The sequence below is a fragment of the Chiloscyllium punctatum genome, chromosome 25 (genome assembly GCF_047496795.1).
Source record: "Chiloscyllium punctatum isolate Juve2018m chromosome 25, sChiPun1.3, whole genome shotgun sequence".
Taxonomy (NCBI): Eukaryota; Metazoa; Chordata; class Chondrichthyes; order Orectolobiformes; family Hemiscylliidae; genus Chiloscyllium; species Chiloscyllium punctatum.
This window is the reverse complement of record NC_092763.1, coordinates 30,447,333-30,457,895: the sequence shown is the minus strand read 5'-3', so window position 1 is coordinate 30,457,895 and position 10,563 is coordinate 30,447,333. Positions and strand designations below refer to the sequence as shown.

The 10,563-nt window shown below is 41.4% G+C and overlaps 1 protein-coding gene across 2 annotated transcripts in view; it reads left to right on the top strand.

Annotated features, from left to right (window-relative positions):
* Positions 1-8,791: 8,791 nt before the first annotated feature.
* LOC140495791 (kelch-like protein 4) overlaps positions 8,792-10,563 on the top strand; it is a 319,048-nt gene continuing 317,276 nt past the window's right edge. For both annotated transcript variants that reach the window (XM_072594903.1, XM_072594902.1), the window contains exon 1: positions 8,792-8,976. The gene's annotated coding sequence lies outside the window, so the exon portion shown is untranslated. The remainder of the gene's footprint in view (positions 8,977-10,563) is intronic.

Below are 10,563 nucleotides of genomic sequence, written 5' to 3'. Positions count from 1 at the left end.
TAGGTGTCCTTGTTTGACGTTCCAGGGATGAATGCAGGAATGGACCTGTTACACTGGTAGATAAATTGTAGAAGATCAAGGCAGGCTGGGAGACTGGAGTTGAGGTGGGCCATGACCAGCATCTCGAAGCACTTCATAATTATGGAGGTAGTCATTAAGGCATGTTGTATATGTTTTCTTAGCTACGGAGATAGTGGGGATCTTCCTGAAGCAGGTGGGGACTTCTGCTTGTAAGAGGGAGAAGTTGGAAATGTCAGTGAATACCTCACCAGCTGGTCCACACATGATCTAAGAACAGGGCTGGGAATTCCATCCAGGCCCGTCACTTTCCTTTGGTTGACTTCCTGGAAAACCGATCTGAAGTCTGCAGTAGTGACAGAGGGAACAGGTCAGGGCAGACATCAGGGTGCCACTGACACTCTGCTCAAAGTGAGCTTAGAAAACATTGACCGCACCAGAGAGGGATGTGTTTTTGTCCACTATCGTGCTCTGCTTTGTATCTTATTATGTTGTTTAGGCCTTGGCCCAGGAGTATGGTTGGTTTGGGCCACTAACTTGGTCTGGTACTGCCTCTTGGCATCTCTGGCTTTGTGGAGTCCTATCTGAATTTTCTGTATAGATCTGGGTCATCTGACTTGAATTCTGCATGTCTGGTCTCCAGCAGGGAGGGGATTTCCAGCTTCATGCAAGGTTTTCGGTTGGGCAACACCCACATTGACCTCTTTGACACAGTCCTCCACACATTTTGTAATGAAGTCTGTGATGATGGTGGCATGCTCGTTCAGGCTTTCTTCTAAGTACTTGAACATAGTCCTGTCCATTGATTCCAAGCAATCCTGAAGATGCTCTTCCACTGTCTTGGACTAACATTGTGTGAAGGACCGTCCCGTATCAGCTCCAGCTTGTAAACAGGGAGGAGGAACAGAGTGTTGTGCTCTCATTTTCTGACTTTGTAGAGGTTATGGGTTTGAAAGCTTCTGTCAAAGGAACCTCAAAGAATTGCTATAGCACATCTTTTATATGGTACACATCACTGTCACTCTCCCTCCACTGCTGAAGCAGTGAATATGAAACATGGCAAATGGGGTGCTGATCAAGCAGGCCGCTTTGCCGTCAATAATATTGAGCACCACAAGTGTTGTTGAAACTACAATACATTCAGACAAGTGGGGAATATTACATCACACTCCTGACTTGTGCCTTGTAGTTGATAGGAGATGATTACTCACTGCAGGAGTCCAAGCTTCTGATGTATTCTTGCAGTCCACTGTACATACACACATTGCTAGCGCAGTTCAGATTCTGATCAATGGCAACACCCAGTATGTTGATGGTGGGAGATGCAGCCAAGGTAATACAATTGAATATCAACTTGATCATTAGATTCTACTGTTGGAGATAGTCATTTCTGGCATTTATGTGGCACTATTATTACTTGCCACTTGAAGATTCGTGCATTTGGTCCAGGACGCTTTCAGTATCTATGTTTGATTTCTTTTCTTAAAAAAATGCAAATATGAATGAGGAATAACAAAACATTTGGGTACAGATTTGATGTTTGTAGTGACAGTGTTCACTGTGAAATCTGTAGCAACGTTTGACATCTGCACAAACGCAGTTTATTGTGGAAATCCAGAAATTACTGTCATGTGACTTTTAGCTCCTCCATAAGTTGCTTTGTTGAGGTCCTCACAGATGTAAACCATTGACAATCCTCTTGATTTGATGTAAAGGTCCACTTTCATACTATTATTCCCACTGCAAAAAGAATTGGAAAAGTTGCACCTTGTTCGATCAGGTGGAGTGGTATTTATTTTTAAAAAGTAGTCATAATTATTTCTAATGAAAGTCTGACCCTGAAGAAGATTGGTAGAATATCAGATTCCCAATTTATAATGGAAAATTCCATTATTTAAAATGATGTTTAAATGCTTCTTTATGCCATTTCAGTAACTACCTTAATTTGAAATATATCTCCCCCCTCTTTATCTTGCTTTTGGTGAAATGATTCAAAAGTGAATGAAATTCAGGGCTTTTTAGTTCCTGGCTTGCTGTTTGTTAATTAGTAATTAATAGCTATGTAATCACTGTAATTATTGCTAACCAGTTTTGAGATAATCATTGTTTCGGAATGCCGGTAATCCACTAGAACTGGTTTTGGATGAAATTAACTTCAAGGAATATGAAATCCATGGCCTAGATCACACAAGCAAACCGGAGGTCAGTGGCAAATACTCTTATGTTGCGACTGACTGGAAAAACTGGGGTTTTAGAATGACACCTGTCCCCTCCAATTGCTCAATGGGTTCATGCACTGCTGATTGTACCAGTGAGCCATTAAAAAGATGGCAGTCGGGTCCGGGTGTCCTGGAGAAGGAGCATGCGGTGTCCACCAATACCCTTGGTTTTCAGGGACAGATGAGCACCATGGGGCATGGAGTGTTTCATTTCCACCTCTGATTCTATTTAATCCTTACTTCACCCCCCACCCCCCAGACTTTTCCATTTGTTTCAGCATTGCCCTTGGTGAGAAGGGGCACTACTTGTCACTGGCCCTGCTAGGTTCTTTTCCCGAGGTTTTACACATGAGATGCACACACCAACTTCTGCAAACAGTTAAAGTTTATTAGATTAATTACGGTGTGGAAACAGGCCCTTTGGTCCAGCAAGTCCACACCAACCCGCCAAAGCGCAACCCTCCCATTACCCTATATTTACCCCTTTACCTAACACTACGGGCAATTTAGCATGGCCAATTCACCTGACCTGCACATCTTTGGACTGTGGGAGGAAACCGGAGCACCCGGAGGAAACCCACGCAGACACGGGGAGAATGTGCAAACTCCACACAGTCAGTCGCCCGAGTCGGGAATTGAACGTGGGTCTCTGGTGCTGTGAGGCAGCAGTGCTAACCACTGTGCCACCGTGCCCCACACACTTCCAGAGCTTGTACCAGCTAGGTGACCCCTTTGACCCTCTTTGCAGGCGTGCAAAGTTGAGTCAAAGAGGCCCCGAACGTTGAAAACACACCACTTTGTACACGTCAATTGGTCATTCTCACAGATACTCTGGCCATTCCCTCACAGTCACAGGCCACTCAAGATAACCACAGCCACTCCCTTGCAGTAACATGTTACCCCAGGCACAATGGTAGAATGACGTTATCCTCTGAGATAGTGTAAGTGCCCTAATCTTGGGGAATCATTATGCAGATGATTTCCTGACTCAGTGATTCCCCAAGACAATGCAGGTGTGATATGTCCTAGCTTTGGGGGATGGCTATGAAAGCATTTCTCAATGGAAGTGACTGAATAATGGTTTAATTTGATAATAATAGGGGGAGTAGTAGCAAATGACTTTCTAAATGGAGTACAAGTCATCTGCACTCCTGCATGAATGTCGTCCCCACCCACTTCCAAAATGTTCAGTCAGTGCAGTTTATCCCTTTAATATTACATTAATTTCCAGAGAGATTTAATCCTTTAACATTACAGCCCCTCAGGTGTTTTTTCTTCCTGGTGGTGGGATATAAATAAAGTTTTCTGCACTCTATGTTTCTTCACTGTGTCCTCCACCTGCATGCACATGATATGGGTGCTGGAGAGAAACAAGTGCTACTGCTGTATAGTGGTAATGTGGGGACTTTTTTTAAAAAATAAAAAATAAACGAGAGATTGCAGTTCCCTTTTGCAATCTGTACTGAGTTAGCTGAACACAATTGTTAGAAGGGCCACTATAACTACCTATATAGTATCCTGCCAAACCAAGGACCAGCTTGAATTCATGTTCTATTCATTGGTTAGTGTGTATCCAACAGGTCAATGTGATATGTCTAGTGTGTGGATGAAGAGATTTTGTGTTGTAGTTTGTTTCTGATTTTTAGCCTCTAACATCTATTAGCAGCATTGTGAAACAGAGAACTAAATGGATACTTTAATTCTCTCTGTCAGAAAATGCCCTTTCCATTTACACAGTTTGTACTGGTTATACTGAGCAGTCAGGTTCCAGACTGAAGCTTGACTTGATAGACCAGAAATTTTTGTTTTTGCAATTGGGTAACTGTAGTGGTCAGTCAGCTGAGCATATTCAGCTGAGACTACCAATATGTGTTTACCAAAGAGTGTAAGTTCTATCACACAAAAGAATGGAAAAAAACTAGCAATGTTACACAGGAGGTTGTTGATTGCTTCCCATATCTAGGCTCCACAATCATCAACAATTTGTCATTTGATGTTGAAGTCATTGTTGAAGTCAGATTAGCTGGCTGAAGAGCTGGAATTGTGCTTAAGTCAGTGCAATGTTGCAGCCACTCAAATGTTCAGTAAAAGCATATGGATAGACAGTGACCTGGCTAAGAAAACCAAACCTCGGGTCTGTCAAGCCTCTGATCCACATAGTTCTGTACAATGGTGAGACATCCAGGAGGCAGGAGAAAAGGCTAAGCAGCTTTGATCATTGCTGTCTCAGACATTTCCTTGGCATCTCTGCAGGATGTGGAGACCAAGTCCAAGATTCTAAAGCCTGCTGATACCTACAGTGTACACTCTCACTCTCACTCTCACTCTTAATGATATCAATGCTAACTTGGCTATGTTCATTGGATGGATGACAATAGTTTAGCGAAAGACCTCTGCACAGTGAATTGGCTACTGAGCCATGATTTCCTGGGTGTCCATACCTCCACTGGCTGCAGGATCCTAGAAAACTGATTTACCTTAATTCTGGGCAGAGAAAAAAAAACACTAATTCTGCATTTGGGAAATGTAGGGATGCAAAAAACTCTGCTGCTTTATTCCAATTTTCCTTTTCTTTTCTGCCCCTTCATGCCCCTTGATGCTGTGGTGCAAGAACTACAGCCATAAAGAGGGGAATGCTGTGACAAAGGAGAAAATCACTGCACAAAGAGGAGAGGAAGAGGTCCAATTCTGGAAAGGTACTATAACTAAAAGTTTCCAGACAGGTGACGCTGTGAGAAGCCCTGGGAGCCATCTGGCAGGGTTACGAATTCAGGGTTAAGGCTCAACCAAGGCCCTCAGGAACTATATTGGCCCCATGTTGCTGATTGCTGGAGCACAAGTAAATTTTATGAATGTTGACATTCTGGTCAGATTAGCTGGCTGAAGAGCTGGAATTGTGTTAAAGTCAGTGCTGGAGTACAGCCGCAGGAACCCAGGAGAATGGTGTCTCAGGAGATGGTGCGACCATCATTTGAGGCTTTTTGAGCTAGATTAGCTTTGGAGAGAAATTTCAGAGGCTGGACGTTTTGAAACAGTCAAAGGAAAGAGATAAACCTTACTGGGGAGAGACCGTATAAATGAGATCTTTTGTGGCCCAGTGATTTGTGACATCTAGGTGATTTACCGACGACAAATCTGTGATTTCTAGTGTCTGACTGATTTGGGACAGCATTAAAGAAATAAGCAGAGACAAAAAGAAGAAGAGACAAGAGAAGAGAAGAACACCTCAGACCACTGCCTTCCTGTCGAGTGAATGCATGCCCAAGTGGGGCTTCTGATCCACAACAGGCAACACTCTCAACACAATTGAACATCAAGGCATAAGCCATGATTTTGAGATGGAAGGCTGCCACAAATTAGTGACTGTTACTACGACAAGTGCAAACATGGGTATTGGAAGTGAGCAGGATTTTCACCGTAGAGGCGTTAGAGTCATAGAGATGTACAGCACAGAAACAGACCCTTCGGTCTAACTCATTCATGCCGACCAGGTATCCCAACCCAATCTAGTCCCATTTGCCAGCACGTGGCCCATATTCCTCTCAACCCTACCTGTTCATATACCCATCTGGATGCTTGTTTAGTTGTGATGATCCTCCTTTCATTGACTGGTAGCATGTGGATGCTTATTTGTGATGCTGATGCAAAGAATTGAAGCAGACTCATTGTCAGAGCACTGCTGCCTCACAGCGCCGGAGACCCGGGTTCAATTCCCGCCTCAGGCGACTGACTGTGTGGAGTTTGCACGTTCTCCCCGTGTCTGCGTGGGTTTCCTCCGGGTGCTCTGGTTTCCTCCCACAGTCCAAAGATGTGCAGGTCAGGTGAATTGGCCATGCTAAATTGCCTGTAGTGTTAGGTAAGGGGTCGATGTAGGGGTATGGGTGGGTACGCTTCGGCGGGGCGGTGTGGACTTGTTGGGCCGAAGGGCCTGTTTCCACACTGTAAGTAATCTAAAGTAATCTAATCTAAATACTGTCTGGGCCTAGTATTGAGATTTGTTTGCAATGGTATATTTCAGGCTGGTCCTCCATGAATTAGAATCATGGGTGATGTGACTACCTCACATTCCTACCTACCCCCAATAACCTTTTGACCCGTTTAACAAGAATCTATCTACCTTTGTCTTAAAAATGAGCTGAGACTCTTTTTTTTTGTGTGTGCTTTTGAGAAAGAGTTGCCAAGACCTTTGATTTTCTGTGTGAAAGCCACTCTTTTTCATTTCTGCCTTGAATGGAGGCCCCCTTATTTATAAAACATCATGATTCTCCCAGAAGCAGTAATATCCTTTCCACATTCAAAATATGCATAAAGATTTGTGCAAACATGCCCACAACCACGGCATCCTTTCCATATCTACCCCATCAAGATCTTCGATGTAACAATATTCACTTCTTGCTTTTCTAAACTCCAGAGAATACAAACCTAGCCTGTCCAAACTTCCCACATAAAACAACTAGCATGTTGCAGGGATTAGCCTAAATCTTCTCTGGATTGCTTCCAATGCATTCACACATATCCTTAAATAAGGATACCAATTATGTATGCAGTTCTCCCAGATGTGCTCTCACTGATAGCTTGTATAGATAAAGCATAATATGTTGCTTGTGTATCCAATTCCCATCGCAATAAGTGATTACATTCTATTAACTTTCCTCATTTATGTGGTGTATTCGTATGATATCTGTTTTGCAGTTTCTGCACATGGACACCTGGATCCCTCTACATAACAGATCTTTGCAATCTCTCTCACTATTAAAGTCATATGCTTTTATTTTAACCTTCCTGCCAAACCGGACAAGTTTACATTTTCTTACTTCATTTGCTAAATCTTTGCCACTTTCAATTGATCTATATCACTTTGTAGCCTTCCTATATCATCTTTGCAACTTACTTTCCTATTTATCAATATGATATCAACAAATTTAGCAACTATACCTTTGTTTGTTCCCCTCATCTGTGTCTTTATATTAAATGTAAACGATTGAAGGAGAAACTATTTCAGTAGATTAGTTAAACATGAACATCCTTTGACAAAACCATGTTAACCCCACCTGTGCACTTGAAGTTCAAAGTGCCCTGCAATAACCTGTTTGAATAATAGTTTAACATCTTTCATAGGAAAGATGTGAGAAGCTATCTACCTGCAGCTTCCTGTTTTATTTCCCTCCCTTTATACTTGCTATATTAGAACCTCCACAACAGAAGTTCCACAAATCTAGGGAACTCGAACATTAAAACCAACAGATCATATATTTCACAAGCAACATCTTCTAAGAGTTTAACATAAAATCCATTAGGACTGAGAATTGCCAACTCTGAGATCAACAATTTCTCAGTGTCACTTCCCTGGTGATTGTAATACTTTTAAGTTTCTACATTTTTAGGGTGGAGAGAAGGGGGAGCAATTTAATATCACCTCTCAGTCTAAAATCAGATAATTTGGCTAATTGGAAGATTTTAATGTTAGTAAATATTTGGAACTAGTTACAATTGTTCTTAACAATTGTCACACTAGTCTTTCAACTCGATACCTATTCTGTTGAGTTAAAAATCACACAACACCAGATTAATTTGGAGCACACTAGCTTTTGGAGCGCCACTCCTTCATCGGGTGGTTCTGTTGAGAGAATGATAATTTATCTCTGTAATACATATTGATGAATATAAATTCAGTCAACTATTCTATATTTACCCAAAGGAGTTAGAAATATCAGGAAACTCTCTCTGCTCTTCCTGCATGTCTTGCTTCTGTTATGTTATTTCCACTGACTCACTGAATTTATTTACTTTTGATCCTCCAGTAATGTTTAATCTCAGCTTTGTCATAGCTGCAGGGAAAAATACTTCAGCACTATGTAATTATCATTGATAAGACGAGAACCAAATTTCAGAATTCAATCACTGGTTTGACATTGACTACCATAAATGTTTTATGTCCTAAATTTAGGTTTTATAACCATCAGTTGGGGGAAAAAATGTCAACGGCTTTACAGAAAACCTTCTAACCTAACTGTGGCAATGGCTAAACGTCTGGGCATGTATCAGTGTTTCACTTTTGAAAACAGTAGTCCGTATCTTCATGAATACAAAACCATTCTCAACATTCTCTTTTCAGTAACACCAATAATCAAAAGAATAATTCCACCTATTATCCATTGTCATACAGTAGAACCAAAGTACCCAGTTAATTCATTTGTGTTGCATAAAAGATCAGATACTTCCCCACTATTCTTGGGTTAGGCTCTTTGTTAAGCAGATGAAAGTTTCAAAATTTACTCAGTTATTCTCAGCCTTTTGTCCTTGCCAGGCTCATCTTTCAAACGTGTTAACTGCAAGCAGTATAAAAAGGGAGTTTAGAGCGTTAACTATCTGTCTCTATAAACCTCCTCAGAGTATAACTGCATAGAAAACAAGTACATGATCTTTGGACTCAGCTATTAGTGTAGAAACTGAGGGAAGTGAAACGGAAAACAATTATCTGCAACTTCCTCTCAAAGGAAAGCGATTTGGGGTATAAGGCAAACATTTATCAGTCTTTGAAGGGCTGAGGAAAGAGGAAGCAGGTTGCTCTTGCATTCAGCAAAATAATTGGTTGTTAAAAGGACACAGAAAAACTTAATGCCTCAGCCTAATAAATAGATACTTCTGTTATAGCAAGGAAGAAAATCACAACATTCTTGTCTGGACACACATTTAGTTTGACGGAATACCTCTGTTTTCAGTTCCTTTAGTTTCTAAGGTAAGATTTTTTTTCTCTCTATGAATTTGCATTTGCTACAAGCTAACATTAGCCATAAAGTTCAGTTGGACTGAGCTAAGAGGATTCTTATAATTCAGTGTACCCACAATAAATACCGAAGGTGTGTCATAATGCAGAAATGCATATCTGGCCTTTACCAGGAATAACAGTCAATGTGAATTAGACAAGGTAATTGTGTTTGCTGAATTGAGCCTGGCTGTGCTAAGGCATACCGCTTTTTTTGGATGTTACATATATCCATACATTGCCTCTGCCAAATGCTTTATAGTTAGACTTCCACAATTTAAACACTCAGGCACTTTCCAATATATCATTGGAATACTTGTATGACAACAATTTTACTAAAAAACATAAACACTAAATTACCAAAAATATTTTCAAAACAGAAGGTCCTACAATTTTTTTAAAATCCTTTACACAGGTTTGACAAAATCAAATTGAAATTTATTTCAAAATGTTTCCGCAATCAATTTCTGACATGGTCTTTTTTAAAATTCTTCAATCATTTTGTTTCACTGGTTAAATACCTTCAAGATATCTGAGTCAACTTCAGTTGTGTTACCCCATATCACAGAATTTGACTTCTAAATCAATTTAAGTCTACTGTTTGTATGTCAATTGATCGTTGCGTACCCTTTGCCTGAACAGTTCAGATATTCCAAGGTTGAGGCTTGTTGCTCCATGTGCTAAGTGTGGTTGCAGGCATCTTTGTGGGGAATTGATGCCTCACCTCCACAAACAAGAAAGCTTGCCAGATCAAGTTGCAAGCAGCAATATAAAAGCTGACTGGGTGAGCTTCCGTAAACCAATAGCCTTAATGCCGACATCTTGTCTGCTAGAAGCTGGCTGCCAATTCGTGGAATTTGTGGTGTCCTTCTGCGGTCACTCCCTTGAACTGCATTCCTACCCCCAGTTGGCCTTTAAATGGAAGGCTGTATCCCAGCGAGCATGTTTTTCAACCCTGGCCATGTTTCTCGACTGCCAAATAATCTGGTGGTGAGTTGAAGCCGTTAAGTGACTGTTAATTGACTACTTTAGTGCCTTAATTGTGGTAATAAGAGAAGGTTATTCATAATCTTTTCACCCAACATTTAATTACTGATCAAAGTTTGTGAGAAGATTTGTAGCTCGGGTGCTCATTGTTGTGGTACTGTTCGCTGAGCTGGGAATTTGTGTTGCAGACGTTTCATCCCCCGTCTAGGTGACATCCTCAGTGCTTGGGAGTCTCCTGTGAAACGCTTCTGTGATATTTCCTCCGGCATGCCGGAGGATGTCGGTAAATGCCGCAGGAAATATCACAGAAGCGCTTCACAGGAGGCTCCCAAGCACTGAGGATGTCACCAGACAGGGGACGAAACGTCTGCAACACAAATTCCCAACTCGGCGAACAGAACCACAACATTTAATTCCTGAGGTGGCAACAAGGGGCATAGCATGTAGGGTGAGATGGGGGGAGCAGTGAGATACCAATCTCTCTGTGGACAGGTTACTTCCCTTTCTCACCACCTCCATGGTAGGAAAATTCATGCCCCATGAATTATATTTAAGAAAACCTTTTGGGCACTC